At 51.4% G+C, this 14,270-nt stretch overlaps 1 pseudogene; it reads left to right on the forward strand.

The window, feature by feature from the left end:
- Nucleotides 1-2,914: 2,914 nt before the first annotated feature.
- Nucleotides 2,915-13,160, forward strand: LOC113606427 (E3 ubiquitin/ISG15 ligase TRIM25-like; annotated as a pseudogene).
- Nucleotides 13,161-14,270: the final 1,110 nt, after the last annotated feature.

The raw sequence follows: 14,270 nt of genomic DNA on the forward strand, positions 1-14,270 counted from the left end.
TCTTGAAACCTTTGGTGTATGTTTTCCGATACTGCGAGCTCCTGGGTTCCTGCTGTCACTCACTATTGGTGATTGTCATGCTGTCCTCGGGATGAATTTCACTGCACCTTTTTCTAGCAGGGCTTCTTACAAAGCCCTGATTTCTCCTGCTGCTAAAACTGCCTGAGGGGGTGTTGGGCCTTCTTCCTCCTGGCTTTCATTTGACTGCATCTGAAAGGACCCAGAGAGCGCCCAGAAACAGAAGGTGGGGACAGATGGGCTTCCCACCAGAGAGCCGGAAAGAGACAGGGGGCGGGCATGAGGTGGTTTTCAAGGGAAGAAAGTCTTCCTGGAAGAGAATAAGGGACGGGGTGCCCATTTTCTCTGCAAGGAAGAGGAGGGGTAAGAAACGTGAGGTGAGAATCGAGTCACCAGCACGTCAAGTATTGATCCCTAAGGCATCAGGCGGGGTGTGGGATCCTCAAAAGGCGTTAGGTCGTCCCTCCTATGGGGCGCTTACAGTTGGGGAGGTGGTGTGTACGCAGAAAGGTACTGAGCAAGGTGTGTGGCTGTAACAGCTCCGACGGGAGACCACAGCCGTCGTCGACAGGTGGTGGAGAAAGGAGAGGACCCAGGGGACTCGGGTGTCACAGCTGTAGTGGTCGCAGGACACAGTTATCGCTCCCGGGACTGGGGAGCAAAGGGAAGAGGCTGGCATTAAACGGTCGAGGCTGGGAGGGGGGGCGCCCTGTAGAGGGATGCTGCCATCTCAGGGCTCAGTGAGGCTGCTGCTGGGAGCGCGGAAAACCGCAAAGGAACCGCACTGCTGGGACCAGCTGTTGCCGCCGGAGCAAAGCTGTGTCGCTGTGGTTTCTCTAACAGGAAGGGCCACGTCTCCTTTTCCCCTCCAGCCTTGCCGTCTCCCTCTCAGGATGCCTTCAGCAGCTTCCCGGCCCCAGCAGCACAGGGCAGTCGGGGTGGGTTGGGGCTGAGAGTTAACAGCAGCTCTGCCACTTTGGGGCTGCTCCGCACCCATAAGCACGCTTCTGTGCACATTTGAACTTCGTAAGAACAGCTTTGTGCTTCCGTGTAACAAGACGCAACTACTTTTCTTTCCTTCTTTTTTTTTTAATTTTTCGGCTGCGCCGCGAGGCACGTGGGACCTTAGTTCCCCGACCAGGGCTCGAACCCGCGCCCCCCTGCAGCGGAAGCGGAGAGTCGTAACCACTGGACCGCCAGGGAAGTCCCAAGACGCAACTGCTCTTTACACAAAGATGATCGTATCCTCCCCGCAACGCAAGACACTGCAAACAGTCATTGTTCCCAGGTCTGAGAGACAGTCACGTCTATTTCTGGGCTGCGTTAATTACTCCTCAGATTGGCTGGGTGGGTTGTGATGGGCAGCTCAGGCCACATGGTCACTTGATGCCCCTGATTAGGTAGCTGGAGCTATTCCTCCACAGAAGAAGAGTTACCTGTAAAAGGAGTCATGGTTCTGTTCCAACACCCTGGAGTCTGCACGGTGAGTCTCCTGTTGGAGCTTGCTGGAGGTTCCATACGGCGCTGTTTACAACAGGTTATTTGAGTTTGACTGAATCCGCTCCGTCGTAAAGCCCAGGTGGCAGCCCAGAGCTGAATTTTTAATAAGAATCACGCCACGCTGAAGGATTTTCATCAGTGAAGCTTTCCCCTGGAGTGAACTGTTACTCTATTTAGCCAGTTTAATTCCTTGGTCGGCTTTCTATACAATGCAATTCAATCGTTTTTCTATTTTCATTTTCACGTAAAAATATTTTCATTGAGATCATTGTTTTCCATGCGCTTTTGCCCTTGTGAGTTGTACCTTTTGCCCTCGTGGGCTTGCTTTTGTGACTCTTACCTCCTCTGTGTTTATTTTCCCCAAGTCAAATTTGGCAGCTCAAAATCTAACTCATATCTAAATTTGAGTATTTTTTAACTGGTCCGTTTTCTGTTAATTCTAACAAAACACAAAATGAGTAGAAGACCAATAGTTTGTATTTCTTAGCTTACTTGTAAGGAGATTGTGAGCAAGCTCCCTTGGATGTTCTTGGATCACTTTATGTCTAAGTTTGGGCTATTGCTTCTACTCACATTTCATTCTGATAACCTTTGCATGCGCACCGTCTCACAGCTGGCAAATCAAAGAGCTACACATCCTCAAAACATGCCTGCTTTGTGCAGTTATGATGGATAGTAAGCAGGTGTTTGGAGGGGGGAGGATTCGGAAGGCTCCACAGAGTTCTGAACTAGACCCTGAAGTTGGAGAAGGGTGTGGTTGGCAGGTGCAGAAAGGATGTGCTGCTCAGCTCTGTCACTTCTATCAGGGCTCGAGCAAACGTCCACTTATTTGCTGCCATGTGCTGCACAGCCACTGCATGCCTGGAACAGTGAGAGAGAGGGGAATGCTGGAGGCAGGGAGGAAACAGCCAAGCAGCTGCTGTAGTGGCCAAGGGAGCTTCATCAGAACCTGGGCAAAGGGACTTCACTGGCGGTCCAGTGGCTAAGACTCCGCACTCCCAATGCAGGGGGTCTGGGTTCCACCCCCGGTCAGGGAACTAGATCCCATGTGCCTCAACTAAGACCTGGCGCAGCCAGATAAATAAATAAATAGTAGAGGGCTTCCCTGGTGGCGCAGTGGTTAAGAGAACGCCTGCCAATGTAGGGGACACGGGTTCGATTCCCTGGTCCGGGAAGATCCCACATGCCACGAAACAACTAAGCCCATGTGCCACAACTACGGAGCCTGCACTCTAGAGCCCACGAGCCACAACTGCTGAACCCGCGTGCCACAACTACTGAAGCCCACGGGCCTAGAGCCCATGCTCCGCAACAAGAGAAGCCACCACAGTGAGAAGCCTGTGCACCTCAACGAAGAGTAGCCACAACTAGAGAAAGCCCGCGTGCAGCAGCGAAGACACAATGCAGCCAAAAATAAATAAATAAATAAGTTTTTAAAATAAATAAATAAATAGTAGGGGGAAAAAAAAAAAGAACCTGGCAGAGGCAGGGCGATGGAAATGCTGAGCCAGAATCGAGCCCCTTTTTAAAGGCAGCCACGTATTCAAGAATCACTACAAGTCCTAAGCAGGATAAATAAAAACACACACAGAAATAACAAAATGGATGAAAACAAAATATGGAGAAAATCTTAAAAGTCACCAGAAGTGGGGGGGAAAGAGGTTACTTTCAAAGGAACAGCAATAAGACTGACAGTCATCTTCTCAACAGAAAAATATAAACCAGAAGACAGTGGAATTAAATCTCCAAAGTGCTGAAAAGAATATAGCTGCCAACCTAGAATTCTGTCGTTAATGAAGATATCCTTTAAGAATGAAGATGTTATAAAAGCAACTTTGACAACCAGAACCTGAGAGTATTTGTCACCAGCAGACCTTGTACTAAAGGAAATACTAAAAGGTGTTCCTCAGGAAGAAGGAAATGACCCCAGAAGCTAGAGACATAGGAAAAAATGGAGAGCAATTAAAATGGTAAGTACATGGATTGATATATATAGATATATAGATTACACACCATTTAAGCATTCTTAGCACTTTAAGCATTATTTAAGACCACTTTAAGACCATTTAAGCATTATTAGCACTTTATAGTTTTAAAATATATAAAGAGAAAATACACAACCATAGTAAAAGTTGGGATGAGGTAAATGAAGTTGAAGAATTCTAAGGGTTTGCATTATTTAAAATTAAAGTAACGCTTAATATTAGACTTTGATAAGCCATGGATGCATGTTATAATTTCTCATGTAACTACTCCCCAAATAATAGAAGTATAACTACCCAGATAATAGGAAGGAGGAAATTGAATAATAAAAAATCAATAATGGTAAAACAAGTCACTAGGAAAACATAATAATTATAAATTTGTGTGCATCTAATGTTCTAGCCTCAAAATTGATAGAACTAAAAGGAGAAATAGGCAAATCCATAATACTACTAGGAATTTTGTCACATCTTTTAGTATTAAAAGGACCAGAGGGCTTCCCTGGTGGCGCAGTGGTTGAGAGTCCGCCTGCCGATGCAGGGGACGTGGGTTTGTGCCCCGGTCCGGGAAGATCCCACATGCCGCAGAGCAGCTGGGCCCGTGAGCCATGGCCGCTGAGCCTCGCGTCCGGAGCCTGTGCTCCGCAGCGGGAGAGACCACAACAGTGAGAGGCCCGCGTACAGCAAAAAAAAAAAAGGACCAGAAAACCAATAGGGATACCGATGCTTTTAACAACATGATTGGCAAATGTCATAACTGAAATGTGTAGAACACTACATCAAATAACTGCAGAACACATTCTGAATTTTTAAGTGCATGTGGAAGTTCCCAACATTGACCATGTCGCTCTGAGCCATAAAGCAAGTCTTTAAAAAAGTCAAAGGATTTAAATCCAAGCATAACATCTGATTATAGTGGAATCAAGTTAGAAATCAATAATAAAAAACGATAATTAGAAAAGATCTGCATTTTTGGAAGCTGAGCAACATGCTTCTAAATAACTCATGGGTCAGAGAAGACATCACAATGGAAATCAGAAAACATTTTGAACTGAATGATAATGGTAATACTCTTTAGTATAAGGTGCAATAAGAGTCGTACTTAAATGGGAAAACATATGTATTTACAAGGATGAAATGCTAAAAATTGTTACATAAACAACCATGTCTGGAACTTAGAAAAGCAAATTCAACATAAAGAAAGTAAAAGGAAGGAATAACCCAAAGAAGTAAAAGCAATAATAAAGAGAAGAGCAGAAATCAATGACATAAAAAACAAACAAACATACAATACAACCATCAAAACCCAGAGCTGATTCTTTTAGAAGGTTAATAAAATGCATAAACTCCTAGAGAGTTTATCTCATCAAGAAAAAAGAAAATACAAAGGATATCTGGAATGTGAAAGGGAGCCACAACTACAGATCCTACAGTCTTTATAAGGATTATAAGTGCCACTCTTAGGGATATAGCCAAGGGAATTGAAAGCAGGGATTTAAACAGATATTTGTATACCCATGTTCATAGCAGCATTACTCACAATAGCTAAAAGGTAGAAGCAACCCAAATGTCCATCAACAGAAGAATGGATAAACAAAATGTGTTTATATAGAGACAGCAGGAACATTATTCAGCCATCAACAGGGATGAAATTCTGATACACGCTATGACGTGGATGAACCCTGAAAACATTAAGTAAAATGAGCCAGACTCAGAAGGACAAATATGGTATGATTTCACTCATACAAAATATCTAGAATAGAGATAGAAAAATAGAGTTATCATAGAGATAGAAAGTAGATTAGAGGTTACCAGGAGCTGGAGGGAGGGGGGATGGGAAATTATTGCTTAGTGGTTACAAAGTTTCTGTCAAGGGTGATGAAGAAGTTTTGTGTGTAGATAGTGGTGATGGTGGCACAGCATTGTGAGTGTACTCAGTACCACTGAACTGTACACCAAAATGGTGAAAATGCCAATTTCATGTTATGTGAAAAATTATAAGTGGATAGGGAATTCCCTGGTGGTCCAGTGGTTAGGACTCTGCCTTTCACTACCGAGGGCCTGGGTTCAATCCCTGGTCTGGAACTAGGATCCCACAAGTCACACAGTGCGGCCAAAAAAAAAAAAAAAAAAGAAAAAAAAGAAAAAAAAAATAAGTGGATATTATGAACAACTTTATACCCCCCAAATTTTTAAATTTAGAGGAAATGGACAAATTCCTAGGAAAACACCATTTACCAAAATTGACACAGGAATAAATAGACAACATAATTTCTGAAAGGAATTGAATATGTAATTAATAACCTTTCCACAAAAGATTTTCTGGGCCTAGGTGGGGTTTTTTGTTTTCGTTTTTTTTGTCTGAGCGGCATGTGGGATCTTAGTTCCCTGGCCAGGGATCAAACCCGCGTCCCCTGCAGTGGAAGCGTGGAGTCTTAACCACTGGACCGCCAGGGAAGTCTCCAGTCCTAGGTGGTTTTACCAGTGAATTCTACCAAACATTTAAGTTAGAAGTAATATCCATCTTATTATTCCACATAAGTGATAACACTTCCCAACTTATTTTATGAAGCTATCATACCTTAACACCAAAACTTGATAGGGACATTCCATGAAAGGAAAATTACAGGCCAGTCTCATTCGTGATCATAGTTGCAAAAATCCTAAGAAAATAGTAGCAAATTGAATCCAGCATCTATAAAAAGCCCAGCATGTTATGTCCAAGAAGTGTTCATTCCAGAATGCAAGGTTCGTTTAATAATTGAAAATCAATAAATATAAATTCACCACACCAGCAGAATAAAAGAGGCAAAGCTTATAATCATCTCAAATGATGCAGAAGAAGAATTAGATAAAAGTCAACAACGATTCCAGACAAAACCTCTTAGCAAACCAGGAAGGAAAGGGAGGCTACAGAATGTGATACAGGTACCTACAAAAAACTTAACAGCAAACATCATACTTAATGGAAAAATGCCGAAAATGTTTCCTCTGAGATAAGGAAATGAGAAAAGGATGCCTTCTGTTTACCATTCCTATCCAATAAGTGGGATCAAGCTAACTTTTTGGAGGAAAAGCGTGAAATATTGTAAACTTTTCAGGGCATGTATCGTGATGGGCTGGAAGGACTGGGAAACAGAAACACTGACAAGAAGCTATCAGAGTGAAAAGAGTCTTCCGCTTCATTCATCCCTTTTTTCCTTCTGAGGATCAGAACCGCAGTGGGAAGCGACAGTCTTTAGGATGACCAATCAGATAGTGTTTGGCTCACTCAACTTCAGATCAAGGAGCCTTGAAGTATCTTCTACGACAGCCCTGTCGATTCACAAGAGAACCATGGTCCTGAGAGATTAAACCAGTTGCCCAAGATCCCACTGCCACTTAGTTGCCATCTTCCCTCTCTGGTTGGTAATGCGAGTCCCCCAAGTCCACTGCAAGGGGCCCCAGGTGCAGCAGTGGCTCCGCCTCCTGGGATGAAGCCTCTGGAGCAAAGAATCTCTTGGGCGGGCAGAACGCATCAGCATTGCAGCGTGTCCGGTGGCACACCTTTTGCCCTGCTGACATCAGAAGCAGAATGCTGGGGCTGGTCACGGTTGAACTGTGACATCAGGGAGCAAAATTGCAGGCAGTCTCGAGGAGGGGGGCCAACTTGATGGGGAGACCGCAGAACAGCAGCCAAAGGGAAAGGTGAGAAGGTGGTCATCAAACCTCAAGAGATGTAAGGGGCTGGGGTGAGGGCACACGGGACTGATGGGGATCCTCCCCGCACTGGTGAAGTGCGGGCAAGGCCCCTACGCCTGAACGCCCCAGGGTTCTTTTTTCTCCCTCCATAGGGCAGCCAAGCCTCTGGCTCTTCTTGACATAGAGTTTCACGTAAGTACTTGTGTTTTGACCTTTCTTCTGAAGGGCCAAGGAAGCGGCTCCTTTCCCTTGTCACGATGTGTCTTCTTCCTCCCATCCACCTTCTTGTCCAGGAATTAGAACAGCGACAAGGAGAACACAGGCCCCAATTTATGCCCCCATGTGGGCTGACCGATGGCACAGTCCCTGTACCCCGTGGGCAGACAGCTGCTTCCGAGAGAAGAACTGGTGTGTCTCTCAAAGGGCCCCTCGACTCCTGCCTTGGCTTCAACACAGCTTTGCTCTGTCTTCCCAGGACCAAGTCCCAGCCCTGCAGCCCCCTGCCCAGCCCTCAAGACCTCCCCAAGGCCAGTTTCTGAGGAATGACAACAACAGTCTCCCCACATTGGAGGACCAAGTCCTCTGCCCCATTTGCCTGGAGGTGTTCCGCAACCCGGTCACTACCGCCTGCGGGCACAACTTCTGCAGGACCTGCCTCCAGGGTTTCTGGGACCACCAGGCAGCTGTGGGAGAGACGCTCTATTGACCCCAGTGCCGAGAGAGCTTCCGCTCCAGGCCTCGCCTCTGCAAGAACGTCATCCTGGAGGAGATGGTGACCTGTTTCACCCAGGCTAAGGGCCAGGCCTTGGGGTCCTCACAGAACCTGGTCGGGGGCCCAGAGACATGCCCTGCGACTTCTGTGCCCCAGAGGAGCTCAAGTCAGTCAAGTCGTGCCTGCGGTGCATGGCCTCCCTGTGCGAGAAGCACCTGCGCAGCCACTTCGAGGACCAGGTGTTCCAGGGCCACCAGCTGCTGGAGCCCGTGTGGGACCTCAAGAGCCGGCTGTGCCGGAAGCACCGCAAGCTACAGAGGCTGTACTGCCGCACGGAAGGCTGCTGCGTGTGTGGGGCCCGCCTGCTGAAGGAGCACAAGAACCACGACACCATCCCCCTGGAGGAGGAGTGTGCCGGCAAGGAGGTGAGGCCGGAGCTGGGGGGCTGGGGGAAGGGGGAGGGGCGGAGCCAGGGCACTCGGGAGTCCTCCGTGGAAAGGGAAGGTCTCTCAGAAGCTCTGGGCACCCCTTTCCTTGGAGGAAAGTTATGCAGCCATTACAGCGATGGTCACGATGGGGCTTCCCCGGTGGTCCAGTGGTTGACACTCCACACTTCCACTGCAGGGGGCACAGGTTCCATCCCTGGTCTGCGAACGAGGCTCCCACATGCGGTGCTGCGTGGCCAAAAAAAAAAAAAAAAAAGATGGTCACGAGGGTCCTGCCAGGACATGAAAAGTGATGGCAAGTTGAATGAATAAGGATCCAAAATTATTTGTGATGAATCCTATTTAAATTTTTTTTGCACAGAAAAAGGAAAGGCTGAAAGAGAACATATCAAAATGCAAACATGTCATGTTCAGTTGGGTGAATCCCTTCCTTTTTTCTTATTGATTGATTGATTGATTGATTTTTCGGCTGCGCTGCATCTTCATTGCTGCGTGCGGGCTTTCTCTAGTTGTGTCAAGCGGGAGCTTCTCTTCATAGTGGTGCATGGGCTTTTCATTGTGGTAGCTTCTCTTGTGTGGAGCACAGGCTCTAGGGCACACAGGCTTCAGTAGTTGTGGCGCGCAGGCTCAGTAGTTGTGGCACACGGGCTTAGTTGCTCTGCGGCAGGTGGGAATCTTCCCAGACCAGGGCTCGAACCCATGTCCCCTGCGTTGGCAGGTGGATTCTTAACAACTGTGCCACCAGGGAAGCCCCCTTTTTTCTATTTTAAAGTTTTGTTTACTGTATTTGTATTGCTTTTATAATGGAATACTTATATTTTAGACGTTCTATCACGTATATTCTAGAACTGTGCTATTCCAATGTAGCCACCTGTTGATGGTCCCTGGCAAGAATGGAGCTTGTGCCGGAATGTGAGCCAACTCATCACACTCTTCCGTTCAGCTGATGCTTTTCTCATAGCAAGACTTTCTCGACAAAGGAAGCAGCGCGTTGATTTACGGTCTGGCAGGAGCTTCTTCTTTTGTTGTGGGTCAGCAACAGTTCATAGACAGGCCCTTGGAACAGCACTGTCCTATAGTAGATTGTAAAACATGACAATGCCCACCTCTGGAACAGGTGAGACTAAAGGCTTACGTGGAACTTGGAAACATAATGCTGCCTGGGCCTGGCAGCGCTGCCCAGGGAGCCAAGTGCTCCATATCTGATGGGCCCCTCCTCGCCCCACTGCCTCTCAGGCTTCTCAAGTCACTGAACCCTCCACAGCAGCTTCTTGTGATCTGAAACCCAATGGTCATCACTGTCAGAGACAAAGAACCTGATACCTAAGAACGAGGAGAGAGTCTCTCAGGGAATGAGAGAACAGGAGCAGAGGGGTGGCCCTCAGGGACTTCCCTGGTGGACCAGTTGTTAAGACTCCGCAATTCCATTGCAGGGGGCACGGGTTCGATCCCTGATCAGGGAACTAAGATTTCGCATGCCGTGCCACTTGGCCAAAGAAAAAAAAAGAGGGGTGGCCCTGGGCCATCTACCCTTCAGCTCTGTCCATCCTCATTCTCATTCAAACCTCTTAAGAATGTAAGAGGTGAGGACTGCCCTGGTGGCACAGTGGTTAAGAATCCACCTGCCAATGCAGGGGACATGGGATCGATCCCTCGTCCGGGATGATCCCACATGCCGCGGAGCAGCTAAGCCCGCGAGCCACAACTACTGAAGCCTGTGCGCCTAGAGCCCGTGCTCTGCAACAAGGGAAGCCACCGCAATGAGACGCCCATGCACCGCCATGAAGAGTAGCTCCCGCTCAACGCAACTAGAGAAAGCCCGCACGCAGCAACAAAGACCCAGCACAGCCAAAAAATAACTTAACTAAATAAAATTGATTCTTTAAAAAAAAAAAAAAAAATGTAAGAGGTCCGTCGCTTCTGGGCTTGACGTGGGGCTGCTTACAGAAGCGCTTCTGCTGGGGCACCTCTCTGAATCAGTGGCTCTCTCCTCTTGCACCCCACCCTCTCACCCCAGGTCAAGGTTCAGAAGGTCCAGGCCAACGTGAAGAGCCAGATGCCGGTCGTCACCTCTGACAGCCAAAAGCACCAGGGCCAGGTGGCATTTCTCTCGGTAAGGTTGGTCCACCCCCAGCCCCGGCCCAGACTGAGGGGACCTCTCAGGGTTTGGAGGGAATGGGGTGAGGCCAGGAGGACAGAGACGGGATGCCTAAGCAGAAGACAATGGCGGTACCGGCTTGGGGCTCAGAGATGCCTCTCTATACGCCCTTCCACCCCCCAGAAATTGATCCAGACAGCTCGGGATGAGGTGAACGCCTGCTTTTCGGAGATCATCCAGGAGGTCAAACAGATGCAGATGAAGGTCTTGGATTTCATGGAGAAAGAGGAGGCGGCCGCCCTGGGGAAGCTGGGCGGCTCCATCCAGCAGAGCCACAACCGTCTCCTGAAGCTGGAGGGGGACAGCATCTGGCTCCACACCCTGCTCGCCTACCAGAGCCACCAGCAATTTCTGCAGGCAAGGCCCCACCCTACCCCCACCTCTGCCCCACGCCCATCACAACCTCCACTAGGCCACAGTGGCTGTGCCTTTGACATCCCTAACCTAAGATGTCCAGAAAACCGGGAGGAGGGGAGAAAGAGGTCCAGGTTTGAACATGGGCAGCTTTTCCACCTGCCCCATGGTTCTGGGGACCGCTAAGCCCCTGGCATAAGCAGGAGTTCCTGGAATCTGCTTGGGCCCAGGCTAACAAATGGTATTGCCAGCCCCGCCCTGCACGCAGGAGTTCCCCAGGCTGAAGCACTTCCCGGCCTGCATGGAACCCCTGATGAGCACCAAGTGTGAGGAGAAGCAGAGCTTCCTCCAGCTGCCAGAGACCTTGGCAGAGCTCCGGACCCGGCTGGTGGACATGGGTCTCAGCTTCATCAACCAGCTCTTCCTGAAGGGTTGGTTAGTACCTGGTTGCCTGGGCCTCCTGGAGACTCACCTGCATTCTGGGTGTGGGCCGGCCCTACAGGGCAGCGGTTGGGATTCCAGGCACTTGTAGAGAACCCTGCCTGTCTGTGTGCACCCTCCCCAGGTAACTCAACCTCCCAGAAGCCCACGCCTCTCTCTGGAAAGATGCTGTGCTGTGAGAGTGTCCTCAGCAAAGCCCCTCCATCTTCCCCAGGCATCAAGATGAGCTCCTGTGAGGCGCCGCCCCCCCCCGTGGACAGGGAGACCCTTCTCAAGATGAGCTCCTGTGAGGCGCTGCCCCCCTGTGGACAGGGAAACACTTCTCAAGATGAGCTCCTGTGAGGCGCTGCCCCCGCTGTGGACAGGGAGACACTTCTCAAGTGTGAGTCCTCAGTACTGGGGTCCAGCCCCAGGGGTGGGAAGGAGAGGAACAGGGCCCTTGCCTTGACTTACCGAGCCCCACCTCCATTCAGGCCAGGGCTCCAGAGAGGTGCTGGCTCTCTCCTGCCCTGGCCTCGCACTCTGGGCTGGAGGCCTCAGAAGCACTCGGCCCCTGACTCCAAGGCCCTGATAGGAAGGGGAGAGGGCCGTCCTGTCCCACCCCCAGGGGTGGGCAAGGCCTCACCTACTACCCAGAGGCCAGCTTTGCAGCCCCCCGTGGCCCTGATATGGCACAACCTCTGCCCTCAGCTGGGTGCTTGCCGACCTCCCCTGGACTTTAGCCAAGCCAGCTTGGACGACCCAGCCCATTTCTTCCTCAGCCAATTTCCCTTTTCATTTAATGTCCCTGCAGCCCCTCTCCCAGGCTGGGCTAGGGGCCAAGTGATTCTCTAAGAAATCACCGGTGATTTCTCTGAGATCTCCAGGGTTAAGGTTGCACTGCCTTTGATGAACCCTTCTGAGCGACCTGCTCCAGGAGCTCTTGACCCTCCCTCAGTCCCACTCAATCTTGTGCCCTGAACAAACAAAAAAGGAGATTATGTTAGGGTTTTGGGAGAGGGGGGCAGATAGGAGGACTCTTGGTTCTCAACTTCTCTAGGAAGGCAGACCTTTGGACGGCACCCAACTCATCATTCCTCCGGACTATGTCAGCACCCCCAGGGGGCCACAGTTGGAGACTTTTAAAGAGGGGGGTATAGAGGGGCCACTTCTGGGAGCTGGGGGTGGAAGCATTTGGTGACTTCTGTGCAAAAGCCATGCGGCTTCGGCCCCTCCCCGCTCCGGGCCTCCAGCGCTCTGCGCCCGGGGCCAATGACCCTGGCCTCCTTTCCCATCCCCCTTGCCCCAGGTTAGTGCAACCTGAACTTCGACCCCGCCACGGCCAGTGAGGAGCTGTTCCTGTTCTAGGAGACCCACTCGGTGCTAAACCTGGGCATTCTCCTGGAGCCCTTCGCCGCAGGCAGCCCCTTCGCGGGCGGCTTCTAGCAGTGGCCGCAGGTGCTGTGCTCGCGCGGCCTGGCAGAGGGCTGCCACTAGTGGGAGGCCGAGGTGTCCAACTCGTGGGCGTGCCTGGGCGTCACCTACCGCCGCATCCCCCACGCCCAGCGGCCGCCCGCGCCGCAACATCATCTACCTGCTGGGCCGCAACCCCTACTTGTGGTGCCTGGAGTGGGACTCGCTCAAGTTCTCCGTGTGGCACACAGCACGCAGACGGTGCTGCACGGCGGCTACCACCGCACGCTCGGCGTGGCGCTCGAATGCGGCGCCGGCTGCCTCTCCTATGGCGTGGCGAGTGGCGTGAGCCTCATCTACCGCTTCCTGGCCTCCTTCCTGGAGCGCTCTACCCCGCGGTCATGGTCAGCAGCGGCGCCTCGGTCACCCTCAAGCAGCTCCCGGGGGCGTAGGCGGCGGCCAATAAAGCTGGACTCAAGCGCTGGCTGGCCCGCTGGGAGGGGCACGCTGGGGAGGGTGGCCGGCCCGCAGGGACCCCTGGCCCGTGGTTGAGGGGTGGGCGGGGACCCGCCTCCCGACCCGCTGCCTGGACTTGACCTGCGGCGTCTGCCCAGTGGTCCCAGGAGGTCCTGGGAATCCCAGAAAACAGACCGACCCCTCTGGCCTCACCGTCACGGGAGAAGGGCTCTGAACCAGAATGGAGAGCCCCCGGGACTGGGGACAGCCCTGTGGCCTCCGGGGCGGCGGGGAGGTTGCTGGCCAGGATGCACGGCCTCCCCTGCCCTTGAGTTCCCAAACCCCATCAGAGGTTCTCCAGGTTGGTCCTGGCCACTCAGCACCAGGGCCTTGTTGCCCGAGAATGGGCGGGGCTCTGACCAGGTGGCTTCTCTCCGGCTCCTCCCCCGCAGCTGGCCAGACTGAGGGTTGGCACCTGACCCACCAGGGTAGAGGTGTTCCGTCTGTTACTGGCTTAATTGGAGGCTGGGAAGTTAAGCCAAGGAATCCATGACTATCCCAGCCCCCACCCCATCCCCACCCCCGGAAAAAGGCTGAGGGACTAGGTCCAGGTGGGGCTGGGGCCCCTGACCCTGCTGCCCAGCAGACTTTCTCACACAGCAGGTGTCTTACAGCATGGAGAGGGTGTGGAACTGAGGCTGTCCGGGTGGGAAAACCTTAACCCCCCTGCACCCTCCCCAGTGTTCCTGAAAGCTCTTTTCCCCACCCGCATCCCTAAGCAGAGGGCACTCAGCTGCCGTGGGTAGCACTGCCCGAAAGCAAAGGGGCTTCGTCCACATCCAGGCCTCTGCCATCTGACCTGCCCAGCAGGGTGTGTAGAAGTCAGCAGGAAAGGCTGGGTCTGGGCTGGGCCCCTGCCCTGCGACCCTGGCAGGAGTGTGACTGGGGACCCGGCCCCTCTGGGGAAGCAGCCTGGGCATTTCCAGCCTCAGCCAGTCACTTGTTCCTGTGGCTTCTCATGTGAGGGCCTCGGTAAGGTTAATGATTGGCTCTCAAGAGGAAATGATACAAGTCACGGGGGAGAAAATCCCTGGGGCCACATCACCCAGAACCAGGGTGTGCCTGAGTTC

This window comes from Aethalodelphis obliquidens, unplaced genomic scaffold, assembly GCF_003676395.1.
Source record: "Aethalodelphis obliquidens isolate GAN/ISIS:26980383/991018 unplaced genomic scaffold, ASM367639v1 scaffold44, whole genome shotgun sequence".
Classification (NCBI taxonomy): Eukaryota; Metazoa; Chordata; class Mammalia; order Artiodactyla; family Delphinidae; genus Aethalodelphis; species Aethalodelphis obliquidens.